Raw genomic sequence first — 12,452 nt, forward strand, 5'->3', positions numbered from 1 at the left:
AAGATGGCCACGTGAAGACAGAGGCAGAGACTGGGTTTAGGCTGATACAACCAAGGGAAGGCAACGACTGCCTGCAACCAGTGGAAGCTAAGAAGAGGCAAGGAAGGGTGTTCCCCTACAGCCTTCGGGGAGAGCACAGTCTTGCGGACACCCTCATTTTGGACTTCAAGCCTCCAGAACTGGGAGAGAGTAAGATTCTGTTGTTTCAAGCCACCCAGTTGGTGGTAATTTGTTACGGTAGTCCTAAGAAACTAATGCAAACACTAATGGTACATCACTAGAACTTTGTTATTTAGCTCTTTCTTCACATAAAAATTTACTTCATCACATTTTTAAAAATAGCCTTTTGCATAGGAAAATAATACCATTTACCTAGTCAAAGGTAATAAATGCACTTGGATTCTTCTTGTACCCGCGTGAATTGACTGGTACCCCCACTTTCCACTGTCCTTGTGATCATCATTTACCTGCAAGGTGCAGTATCAGGCAATGAGTATAGATTTCAATCATGGAGAAGACTGTCTCTGTGCTATGAGGCTTTTGCGGAGATAAAATCTGTAACCCAGCCTCATGAAGGCTATTATCTCTTAAATGATGAAATAAACTGATCTAAGCCACAGTGAGGCTATGAGAATAATTACACAGATAATATGGACAAATTGCAGCATTTCTGCTAAGCAGTGCTTTCTTCCCACTGTAATACATCATATATTTGGGAATTACAAAGTACTTAGGATGAAATAAGCCTTGCTTCTCTAAGTTGTAATAGTGCCTTTTTATAACCTTAAGGAGTTTTTTCCTCTATCTCTTGCTACTGATTAAGAATTACTTCTCTAAATTAGCTTAATTTGCAGCAAGGGATTAATAAATGGGAAGAGCACTAACCTTTGGCCTTACAAATGCACTCAGAAATAACCATGGTCAGAGCGATCCTGCTGGGAGTTTTATCAGTCACCGGGATATTGGCAAAGGTGCATTTATCATGTAATGGGTCTAATGGGACCCAACCTTTGGTTGCACTTACATGTTTTGCCAAGTATCCTGACTCAAGGGGAGGTTTTGGTGGGAAACTCCAACTCTTAGCATTCTTCTCTTGGTCCCAATGACTGAGTCCCGAATAAAAATGATAATTACAATGATAATAGAATGATAACAACAGCTAACATTCATTGAACACTTACTATGTGTTAGGCGCTTTGCTAAAAATTTTACCTACATTACCTCACTTAACTTCTATGACATAGGTGCCATTATTATCACCATTTTATAAATGAGGAAACGGATTTAGAGACAAAAAAGGATTGTACGAGTTGAGATCCATCCCAGCAGGGAAAGATGGCACCCTCAAAAAGGGCAAATAGAGTTTAATGAGATTATTTACAAAGTTGTGAGCAAAGTTAAGGGAAACCAACAAGCAATGGTGAAGGCCTAAACCAATCAGGAAGTTTTTACTATCCCTGGCTGGAATACTGCAAGGCCAGCCAGCAGAAGCCAAAGCCTTTGCTAGAAAGACACAGCCATGGTCAATCTGTGACCTGGCAGGCAGGTGACTGGGAAATAAACACTCTGACCTCTCTCCTGTCTCTGATCTCCTAAAGCATTATCCTTTGGCTGACCCAAATCGAAACCAGAGGGCATGAGCACTTAGTGATGTCGTCCTTAGAGGCCAGTCTCCAGGATACAGAGCAGGGTGGAATGGAGAATGGATCTGGAGGGGCAAACGGTGTTTATGCAGCACAATAACTTATTCAGGACATACAACTACTCATCATTGGATGAAGGCAAAATGCAAATCTGGGCTTGATGGTACTGGGCCCTTAGGCCCACCTTTGATGGCTCATCAACCACCACTATGGTCTGCTGCAGCTCCTGACCCAGCTCCAGATCTGCTGGGGTAAATCAGGACACCGTCAGTCCTGTGACCCTCCCTTCTTTATCACGCCTGCCACTTGAGCTACCTCAAACCCAAACACAGCTATTGTCTCCTCAAACTCTTACAGCCCTGATTCATCAAGCACGCCCTTGATGACTGCTGGAAAGTTTGCCTTGTGGTACAGATTCCCTGAGGCAGCAACAAAAATGCACTGCTGAAATCTACTACTATTGGGAGCATGACTGACTAACGCCCCTCCTCCCTCTGCTGCCTCTTGGAGCTGTTTTTACACCAAGAACACACTTCCCACAGGCTCCTCCCAGACAACAACTGAGAACAGTGGTGGTACTCAGGCCCAACCCAGCAAGAGGTGGGTATTCCCCATGGGTGATGTTGCTTGAGGACTCCTCATCAGCCTCATTAGTTCAAGACTCCTCCTTTCCAATCCAATTTCCTCCTCTCTCCTCCTTCCTTCATTCCATAGATGTCAGACCTGCATGTGGTCTGAAGCCTCTCTTCACCTTCTCCAGTTTCTCCCGATAAATCTCTTACATGTCTAATTCCATCCTGGCATCTGCTTTCAATAGGCATGAACTAATGCAAGTGGTACTGGGCGGGTCTGAGGCAACAGGTGGTAAGATGAGAACATGAGACTGGCTCATTTATCACCTGAGGGAAAAGAGGATCCTATCTTTTTTTTTTTTTTAATGTAAATTTTAGTGCAATATTGGTTTCTGGAATAGAATTCAGTGACTCATCACTTACATACAACACCCAGTGCTCATCACAACAAGTGCCCTCTTTAATAAATAGGGCACAGATAGCCCCCGGAACAAGTTAGCAGCTCAACTGCTAAAGATTTCGTTAGTGGTTATCTGGGAAAATGAGTGGAAGTAAACACCTTGCAGATGAAACAATCCAGGCATTTGAAAGATGTGAGGTAGCCGTAACTACAAGAATTACAGAGGTGACCACTTACTGCTAAGTTGTTTTGATGCCCTAGAGAGGGATAATGAAAAACTGGAATCCATTAGCGACAGTTAAAAGCCAAGTAGGAGAGCCAGAGCATATCTCTGGTACCTTCCAAAGAGGCCCTTATTTCCTGGGGTGGAAGAGGAGACACAGCTGAGCAGCATTCTGGAGCTCTGATAGTTGAGTAACGGAGTTTCAGAGATGGCTTGAATGCTCACCCAGGACAAATCTATTATGCTAAGGACCCTGCTTGGGAAAAACAGACCCTGAAATGTGGGATAGGGCCGTCTGGATGGATGCGTCTGAGGATATTGCCTCTGCAAAGCCCTCTTGAGACTGTTGGAACTGTGTGTTTTCTCATCTGGGGGAAGTGGGCATGCTGGATTGAATACATCAGAAGGCCAGAAAATAGTATTCTAGAGAACATATCATTTACTAAGGCCATTAAAAATGCAGTGGTAGAAGGGGCATGACTATCACTAGGAATTCATGGTAGCTGTCCTCTGTAGGCTGCGGCCGATTGAAGAAGAGGCAATCACAGAACTGAGCTCATTAATATTTATGGAAGATAATGGGGCCGTAAAGCACCGGGGGCTGGGTATTTAACCCTCAAAAAACAAGATGTTGCAATTACCACAATGAAGACCCAAATAGCCAAAGCAATCTTGAGAAAGAAGAACAAAGCTGGAGGTGTCACAATCCCAGATTTCAAGATATACTACAAAGGTATAGTAATCAAGACAGCATGGTACTGGGACAAAAACAGACATGTAGATCAACAGAACAAAATAGAGAGCCCAGAAATAAACCCATGCTTATATGGTCAATCAATTATGACAAAGGAGTCAAGAATATACAATGGAGAAAAGACAGTCTCTTCAATAAATGATGCTGGGAAACTGGACAGCTCTATGCAAAAGAATGCAACTGGACCACTTTTTTACACCATATACAAAAAAACTCAAAATGGATTGATTAAAGACCTAAATGAGAGACCTGGAACCATAAAATTCCTAGAAGAAAACAGGCAGAAAACATAGACAGGGTCTTTGACTTTAGCCTTAGTAACATTTTTCTAGGTATGTCTCCTGAGGCAAGGGAAACAAAAGCAAAAATAAACTATTAGGACTACATCAAAATAAAAATCTTCTGCACAGTGAAGGAAACCAACAACAAAACAAAAAGGCAGCCTACTGCCAAACTAAACTGAATGGAAGAAGACAGTTGCAAATGACATATCTGACAAGGAGTTAATATCCAAAATATATACAGAACTGATACAACTCCATGTCAAAAAAAAATAATCTAACTAAAAATTTTATTCAAAGAAGACATACAGATGGCCAGCAGACACATGAAAAGATGCTCAACATCACTAATTCTCAGGAAAAGGCAAATCAAAACTACAATGAGATATCACCTTACACCTGTGAGAATGGCTAGAAACAGAAAGACAAGAAGTAACAAGTACTGGCAAGGTCAAGGAGAAAAAGGAATTCTTGTGCACTATTGGTGGGAATATAAATTGGTACAGCTACTGTGGAAAACAGCATGGAGGTGTCTCAAAAAATTAAAAATAGAAATACCTTATGATCCAGTAATTCCACTACTAGGTATTTACCCAAAGAAAACAAAAAACACTAATTCAAAAAGAAATATGTACCCTAAAGTCTACTGCAGCATTTTTTAGCCAAGATGAGGAAGCAACCCAAGTGTCCATTGACAGATGAATGGGTACAGAAGATGTGGTGTGTATGTGTATGTGTATATATATATATATATATATAGGAATATTATTCAGCCATTCAAAAGAATGCAATCTTGCCCATTGCAGCAACATGGATGGACCTAGAGGGTATTATGCTAAGTGAAATAAGTCAGACAGAGAAAGACCAATACCATATAATTTCACTTATGTGTATAATCTAAAAAAACAAAACAAATGAACAAATATACAAAAAGAAACAGACCTAAAAATACAGAGAAGAAACAGATGACTGCCAGGGGGGAGGATGTGTGAGGGGGATGGGCAGAATGGGTGAAGGGAAGTGGGAGATACAGGCTTCCGGTTATGAAATGAGTAAGTCATGACATAAAAGATACAGCATGGGGAATATAGTCGATGGTACTGTAATAGCAGTTTGTGGTGACAGCTGGTAGCTGTACCTGTAGTGAGAACAGTATAACACATAGAGCTGTAGAATCGCCATGTCGTACACCTGAAACTAATGTAACATCATGTGTCAACTACAGCTCACTACAAAAAAAACAGTTACCATAATGATAATGACATGCAAAACCAAAGGAGTCTTGATCTATAAGGAGTTATGGAGATGGTTAATGGTACCTGTAGGGGCAAAATGGGTGGTGCCCAACTTCTACAATCAGGACAAAAGTTGCACTCCCTTGCTCAGTTTTCGGATCCAGAATCCCCTGACTTGAAAGGGTCCCTCCGAGGAAGAACACTGTAACACTGTGAAAAGGACATATTGTAATGATTTTCTCCAGCTCTTCCCTAATGAGATCTATGGTCATATACTTCTGTGACTGAGTACACTAGCAAGAAATACCAACTCATCAAGGCTACTGGATTCAGAGTCTCAGGTGACACTGAATCCCAGAGACCCAAGCATCATCATGGCCCACCTGTTAGAGTGGGGACTTACAGAAGCCAGGTAATAAATTCTATGTGATAGCAGAAGTCTGACTTCCAAGTTCCATGGACCCACCAAGTAGCCATTTCCTCAGTTCCCTACCTTATCATTGGAATGGACACATTAGGGAGTTTGAGTAACCCCCACATTGGGTCCTTGGCTTGTGGAGCAAGAGCTATCATAGCAGAGAAAAGCAAATGGAAACCTTTGAAACTGCTCTTGTTTTGTGGACCAAGAGAGTAAGTCAAAAACGATATCACATATTGTTGGTGAAGGGATGGTGGAGATTAGTACCATCACTAAAATCTAGAAGATGCAGGGGTGGTGGTTTCAGTTATATCTCTCTTTAATTCAGCAGTCTGGTCCCTGCACAAACCAGATGGGGCCCACCAAGCCTTAGGCATCTTTATCCAGAAACAGAGCACAAGTGATTTTATGGTAATACTTATTGGACACTCAGATTTCATCATTTGAATTCTGATTTATCACTCAAGTTATGGACACTTGTAGATCATACCAAATTCAAACTTAAGGGGGGGTGGTTAAGGCTATGAATTTAAACAAAGAAGATACTATGCCTTCCGGACATTTTACATCATTCTAACTGGGCTCCATCAACAATAAACTCGATGATGCTTTCAAAAAAGGCACATTGCCTCTTGATGCTGTATTGCTCCAAGCTTCTCCACGGACTATTATTCTCCCTATATTTGGCCAGGTATACTACAGCATCTATTTTAAGACAACCTAAGAGCCACCTTTTCCAAGAAGTCTCCCTGAAACCCCATCTGCACACCAGGCTGGTTTAGAGGTCCTTTCTTGGTGCTCCAATAATATCCCTGCAGTTTTATATTTGCCAATAATATCCCACCTTGTTTTATAATTGCCCATTTATATATCTGTCTCCTCACTGGACTGTGAGCCACTTGAGGGCAGGGACTGTATCTCATTCATCTCTGAGCCTCAGTGGTTTAGAATAGTGCCTGGCACATGGTTGGCAACCCATAAGTACTTGTTGAATGAAAGAATAGATGATTAAGTAAATTTAAATATTCTGTGTTGATGTTTGGGTTTTGTACCAGTTTTTCAGAATGCAGCACTTTATGAGTGATTTCTGCCAGAACACATTAGGCTGTTTCATGAATGTGTATGCAGGCAAGTTTCCAATTTATTCTTTTGAACTGGAACAATACCGTTCGAGACCACCCAGTGAGGACTAGTCTCTGTGGTCAATACTCTGCAACTAAGATTGAAACATTAGCCTTCAGTCTACTCTGGATAGAATTCTTGCACACATCATCTCCACAGAAGGTCAGAAAATTATCAACAGCAGAATTACTGATTTAGGGTGTTCCCAGGGGGCTGGGGATTCTGAAGGAGCCCCATACCTGGCTTGCTTGCCACAGAAGGGCCTAGTCTGCCAAAGGTCTCTTTAGCTGATGTGGCTCTTCGATCCCAGCTTAAAGCATCACTTTACCAGGTTCCACAGAACGATGCCTGCCCTGTGCCTGAGAAAAGAAAGCTTTCAGGGGCGCCTGGGTGGCTCAGTTAAGTGTCTGCCTTCAGCTCAGGTCATGATCCCGGGGTCCTGGGATGGAGCCCTCATCGGGCTCCCTGCTCAGCAGGACCCTGCTTCTCCCTCTCCCTCTGCCTGCCACTCCCTGGCTTGTACTCTTTCTCTCTTTCTCTCTGTCAAATAATAAATAAAATGGTAATAAAAAAAGAAAGAAGAAAAGAAAGAAAGAAAGAAAGAAAGAAAGAAAGAAAGAAAGAAAGAAAGAAAGAAGAGAGAGAGGAGAAAGAGAGGGAGAGAGAGAGGGAGAGAGAGAGAGGGAGGGAGGGAGGGAGGGAGGGAGGGAGGAAGGAAGGAAGGAAGGAAGGAAGGAAGGAAGGAAGGAAGGAAGGAAGGAAGGAAGCAAGCTCTCAGATAGCAGTGTGGTCAGTTGTAGCTCAGCCTGACTAGAAACTATCATCGGCCAGATATTTGCACTGCTTCTCAAACCACACAAGCCTGATTCTCCCGTCTGGGAGTAGAACCTGCTTCCATGAAAGCTACCACTGGGATCTGAGTACACGACTTAGAGAAAGTCAAGTATTACAATACAAGTAACAGGAGCGAACCTTCAAGCATTTGTACACAGCAGCTGATATGCTGGTTATTTTCTGAATGTGCTTCCACTGTCTGATTTATTCCTCCCAGATCTGAAGTATGAGAATATGAGACATCAATAAATCTAGATGTATGCCGTGGCCGGTGCGGAAAGGATCCAAGTACACATTAGGACCAACGAACATCACCATCTGTAATCTGATCCTTTGTCATTGCTCGGGAATCTGAAGGAAGGGAGAATATTATGAGCTTCTGAATTACACTAACCTGGATTCTCACCCAGGCTCCGCAACTTAACAGCAGTGTGACCAGACAAGTTACTTCCTCTGATTAATCCTCAGTGTCATTGTCCCTAAAATGGGACAAAACTTCACCTCCTTCCATCGTATCATGCTGCTGCTCATTATAAAACATGATCTTTGCCCTTGAATATATGGCTCTGAAAGGAAAATAGGACAGCAAAACAAATAATTAAAATACAATCTAAACACCTTCCGGTTGCTCACTGAAATCTTGGCCCAAGTTTCCAGGAAAACATCACAGGTATAAGAGTTAGAAACAACATAAAAGCCAATGTCTATCTCAGTGTCTGATACAGAAAAAGATACCATGGAATAGCAATTCATGACCATTTAAGTTCAGCTGGATCAAAACTACCCACTTACTCACCCTCCTGGCCCAAGAAGAGTGTTCGTATCAGGCAGGCTCCTCCTGGTTAGCAATGTGGTTTTTTTATACGCAAAGAAAGCCCCACGAAGCCAATTCCACGAGTAAGGCAGGCGGGGCTAGGTAGGGAGAGATAGGTAGAGGGCTACCTAGTCAGGCTTACAGTAGTCCCCAAAACACGGCGGTGTAAGGAAACCAGAGATAAGGGAACAAACCAGACCACCCTGCCCCAGGTGTCGGGGGGGGGGTGTCTTTTTTTATGAGAGTCACCCGTGACCAACAAAGAATAACCAGCCCCTACAAAGAAGTAAACCATTAAAGATGTTATCACCAGTCCTTACTCAAACCGTGACGTCACAGGAACGTTAAGGCCACAAACTCCCTGGTCAGGGAGGTGTAAATAAACGACTGTCAGTGGAGCCCCGTGTTGGCAAGCCTGTCGGGACCCATCTCACTCCTGAGAGCTTTTTCTGTCTCCTTGTTTAATAAAATTATTTACTCACTCTCTTTTGTCCTCGAGATTCATTCTTGGACTCCCTGTGTGAGACAAAAACCTCGATGTCCTGCTTCACAGACGCCCGTGTCACAATACTCTGCCCTCCAGACATCTCAGCACAGTCCGCGCCAAGTGAAATTGTCACTACCTCCCAGCTACTTCAGCTTCTAGTCTATAAAATGGGTGCATAATACCTATCTCATACAGGGTCGATGTGAGAATCAAATAAAACAGCTTATGCATTCAAAAACATTCCACAAATCATGATCAAGCTCTGACGTGTGTCCTCAGCTGTACGGCTGCAGTGACAAATAAGAAACAGTAACCATTCTAACGGACCCTTAAACGAACATTCATGGCAGGGTGCCCGATGCAATATAATCCTCTAAAAATAGTTGTTCATAGAACTAGAATTCTGATAGCCAGAAGGACGTTCAAGTGCGTGTAATCATAAGGGAGACACGTTCCCTTGCCATCTCTTGAACCCCTTGTATACAACAGGATTCTGTGCCTGGGTCCGCACAGTCTTTATGACCCAATTTTGTGGGCGTGAGTACACTCATAAAGAGTACTGCAAAGCATTTTAGCTCTAGAGGACTCCAAGGATAATTTATACCAACCCACACTAAAAAGATACCGCTGATATTTTCTTTTAATGCTGCCTACGTATTTATCATTGCTTCAAACTTCATAAAAGGAATAGCATGTATTTCTAAAATATATTTCCCCAAGTGGGATGATGTGTATTATCTATGCATAGTTTTAGGTGTATCAACCTAAACTGCATTCTATAGTATTTCTTCTGGCTGAGCTTCTGTTTTTCTCATTCCGCCACAGAGTAAGTTATCAGATCTAATTTTGAAATATGAAAGCTATTATCCAAAAAGCACCAATATTTCCAGGTGCACTTTATGGAAGTGGAGAACTATTTCTCAGAAGCATAAAACAGTTGTTGAAAAATGCTTTAAAGTGCCAACAAGTTAGAAGTCTTATGCGTTGAGCAGGGTCAAGCTCAGGGGAGCGGAACCCTGAAGTCTATATGCCCCACTCCCACAGTCTTCCTGGGCCTCGTATTCAGACCCACGACAGTCTACACTAAAAAGGGAATATAATACATTCTATTTTGAGAGTTAAAAGCTTTATTTTGTTCCATGTAAACATTTAAAATACATCCTATTTTTACTTTAACTCCATTTGGCATTTCTTTATTGTTTACTATACTGAAAGCCTCAAAAATAGCCCAGGCTCCCTCAAACTTAGAAAAGACCTGGAGGAGAAGATCTTTAGGCAGTCTAATATCTTTGAGCAGTAGAGCTCCAAGCAGAACGTTAGTGATCAAACAACTTCTTCTGGGATCAGACTTCTGGAAAATTCACTCACATGACTGAAAGCCATGAGACTCACTTATGCCAACTTCCCAATTTAATGGTTTACTATTAGAAGTACATTATAGTTTCTGCACAGGTGATTATGCATTTATAGGAAGGACTAGAAAGATGTTAAGAAAGTCTATCATGAGCAGAAAGCAGTCTGCTGATTTTCTCTTTAAGCAGCACTTACTGAATACCTAAAATGTTCTGGGTTATATGCCTGGTGCTGTTCAGGAAAAAAAAAAAAGATAAAATAATTGCTTCAATTTATGGAACATTTACACTATGTCAAATATGTTGCAAAAATGATCTCATCATCTCTTTAATTATTACAAAAGCACAAAAGGTTATAAGGCCCACTTTAACAAATGAGAGCACTGAGGCTTGAGAAATAAAGTAACTTGCACAATTACACAGTAGTAAGTAGAACTAGGAATCAAATACAAATCTATTGTTCTGTAAAACTCTAGCTCTTTCTATCACATAATGCTGCTTTTAATTTAATATAATACACAGTTCAGCAAACTAAGGCCTGGGTTCAAAAACCTAGTCTAAAGCCCGCTTTTGTAAATAAAGTTTGATTAGCATAGAGCTAAGCTCATTCCTTTTTGTATTATCTGTGACTGCTTTCTCGCTAGGGCACCAAAGTTGAGCAGTTGCAACAGAGACCTCATGGCCTACAAAATATTTATTATCTGGCCCTTTCATGGAATAAGTTTGCTGAACACTGCTTTAAGACATGATCTTTGTCCTAGCATTGATACCTCATTTACGATAAGCCATTGCCATGCCCAATCTCTCAGGAGCCATGCCAGCAAACTAAGACCAGTTATAGACATACTTACCAAGACACTGAATCCTGAGCTATATGTGAGATTGCCATGACAACGAATATTGTCTTACCCATGTATATACTGTACTTTCTCCTAGTTAGCCCCCTTGAAATCCTACATGTATTCCCACGTTCCTGTCCGTATGTGTGGCTATCTATGGTGCATTTGGCATATGAATGCTTCTTCCTGAAGCAGCCTTGTACTTCCCTGCTCTGGCTGTGCTGAGATCTGACCTAGATTCTTATCTGGAGGCAATGAAATATGGTGGGGGGTTGACCTTAATGACAACCAGCATCATCTTCTGAGGTATTATCCTTAAGGTGAGGTCATCGCATACTGTCCAAGGAAGAGGAGGCTCTCGGCCTCTGGCAAGGAGTAAGGACTTGCTTCTGACGGCCAGGGCACGCAGAGAAATCGGGGATTAATGGTTCTCAGGCTCATTTACATGAATGTTCTCATCCCAGTTCTTGGGATCCCAATTCTTTCTCTATCAGACCTCAGATTTAGATATACAAGAACTATTGAGTTTTCTTTGCATTCTTGCTACCCTTATACTCAGATCAAAGGCCCAAATTTCAGCCTAGTCACTCCTGCAACTGCAGGAGATGTAAGTTTCTCTAAAGCTGCCATAAGGTCCTCCGGCTATCACAGCATGACACAGGTTAAAAATTGTCTTCAGCCTATAATTTTTCTTTTAAAAGGCTTCTGATGTCAAAAGCAGCCACCCAACACCACAATCCTTATAATTATCATCGTTCCCATAATGTTAAAGTACAGGAGGCACAATGTTCTGATGCGATGTCATCCACTGGCACCTTAGCCCAATTCAAAAGAAGTGAAAGGTTTAACAATTGTAATGCCACAGCATACCAGAGGTTGTTAGCACAATATTTATACCGGGTGTTTTATCCTGTGCGTTCTATGCTTTGTGACTCAAAAGGTGGTCCATGGACCAGCAGCACTGGCATCGCGTGGGGGCTTGCTAGAAATGCGGAGTCTGAGGCCCCACCCCAAGAGTACTGAATCAGAATCTGCATCTTATTGAATCCCCGCTAATTCTTACCAACACTAACGTGCGAGGACCTTTGCTCTCAACTAAAACAGACCCTGAAGCAAAGCTTATATGCTACCACATTTTTGAAGAGTGTAATCCCAATGAAAAAACAGAAAGGGGAGAAGGAAGGAGGCAGAGAAAAAAGAAAGCAAATGCAAGAAGATGTGTTGCCAATTCAACACAGCTTCTCAAGAAAGTGCAGGCTGGATAACTGGTCACATGGTATTTCTCCAGACAGTCTACATGGAACCATAACAACTTGGACCAGTCTGTTGTTGAGAGAAGGGAGGGAGAAAAGTGAGCAATTTATTTGCTGGTTCATTTCTGTTTCCTGTCTTCCACTGGTCAAAGAGTGCCCTAAGAGCCGTTAACTTCTCAGCACTTCTGGATATATTATCAGACCCTTCCTCGCAGCTACCTGGGA

General features: G+C 42.0%; 1 long non-coding RNA gene across 8 annotated transcripts in view; it reads right to left on the reverse strand.

The window, feature by feature from the left end:
- LOC123797514 (uncharacterized) overlaps positions 1 to 12,452 on the reverse strand; it is a 136,247-nt gene that overhangs the window by 94,637 nt on the left and 29,158 nt on the right. For 3 of the 8 annotated variants that reach the window (XR_006780971.2, XR_015722220.1, XR_015722222.1), the window contains exon 3: positions 7,877 to 8,048. The exons of the other annotated variants lie outside the window; for them this stretch is intronic. This is a non-coding gene — a long non-coding RNA (uncharacterized LOC123797514). The remainder of the gene's footprint in view (positions 1 to 7,876; positions 8,049 to 12,452) is intronic. 8 annotated transcript variants of the gene reach the window in all.

Source organism: Ursus americanus, chromosome 29 (genome assembly GCF_024610735.1).
Source record: "Ursus americanus isolate L20-20 chromosome 29, mUrsAme1.1.p, whole genome shotgun sequence".
Taxonomy (NCBI): Eukaryota; Metazoa; Chordata; class Mammalia; order Carnivora; family Ursidae; genus Ursus; species Ursus americanus.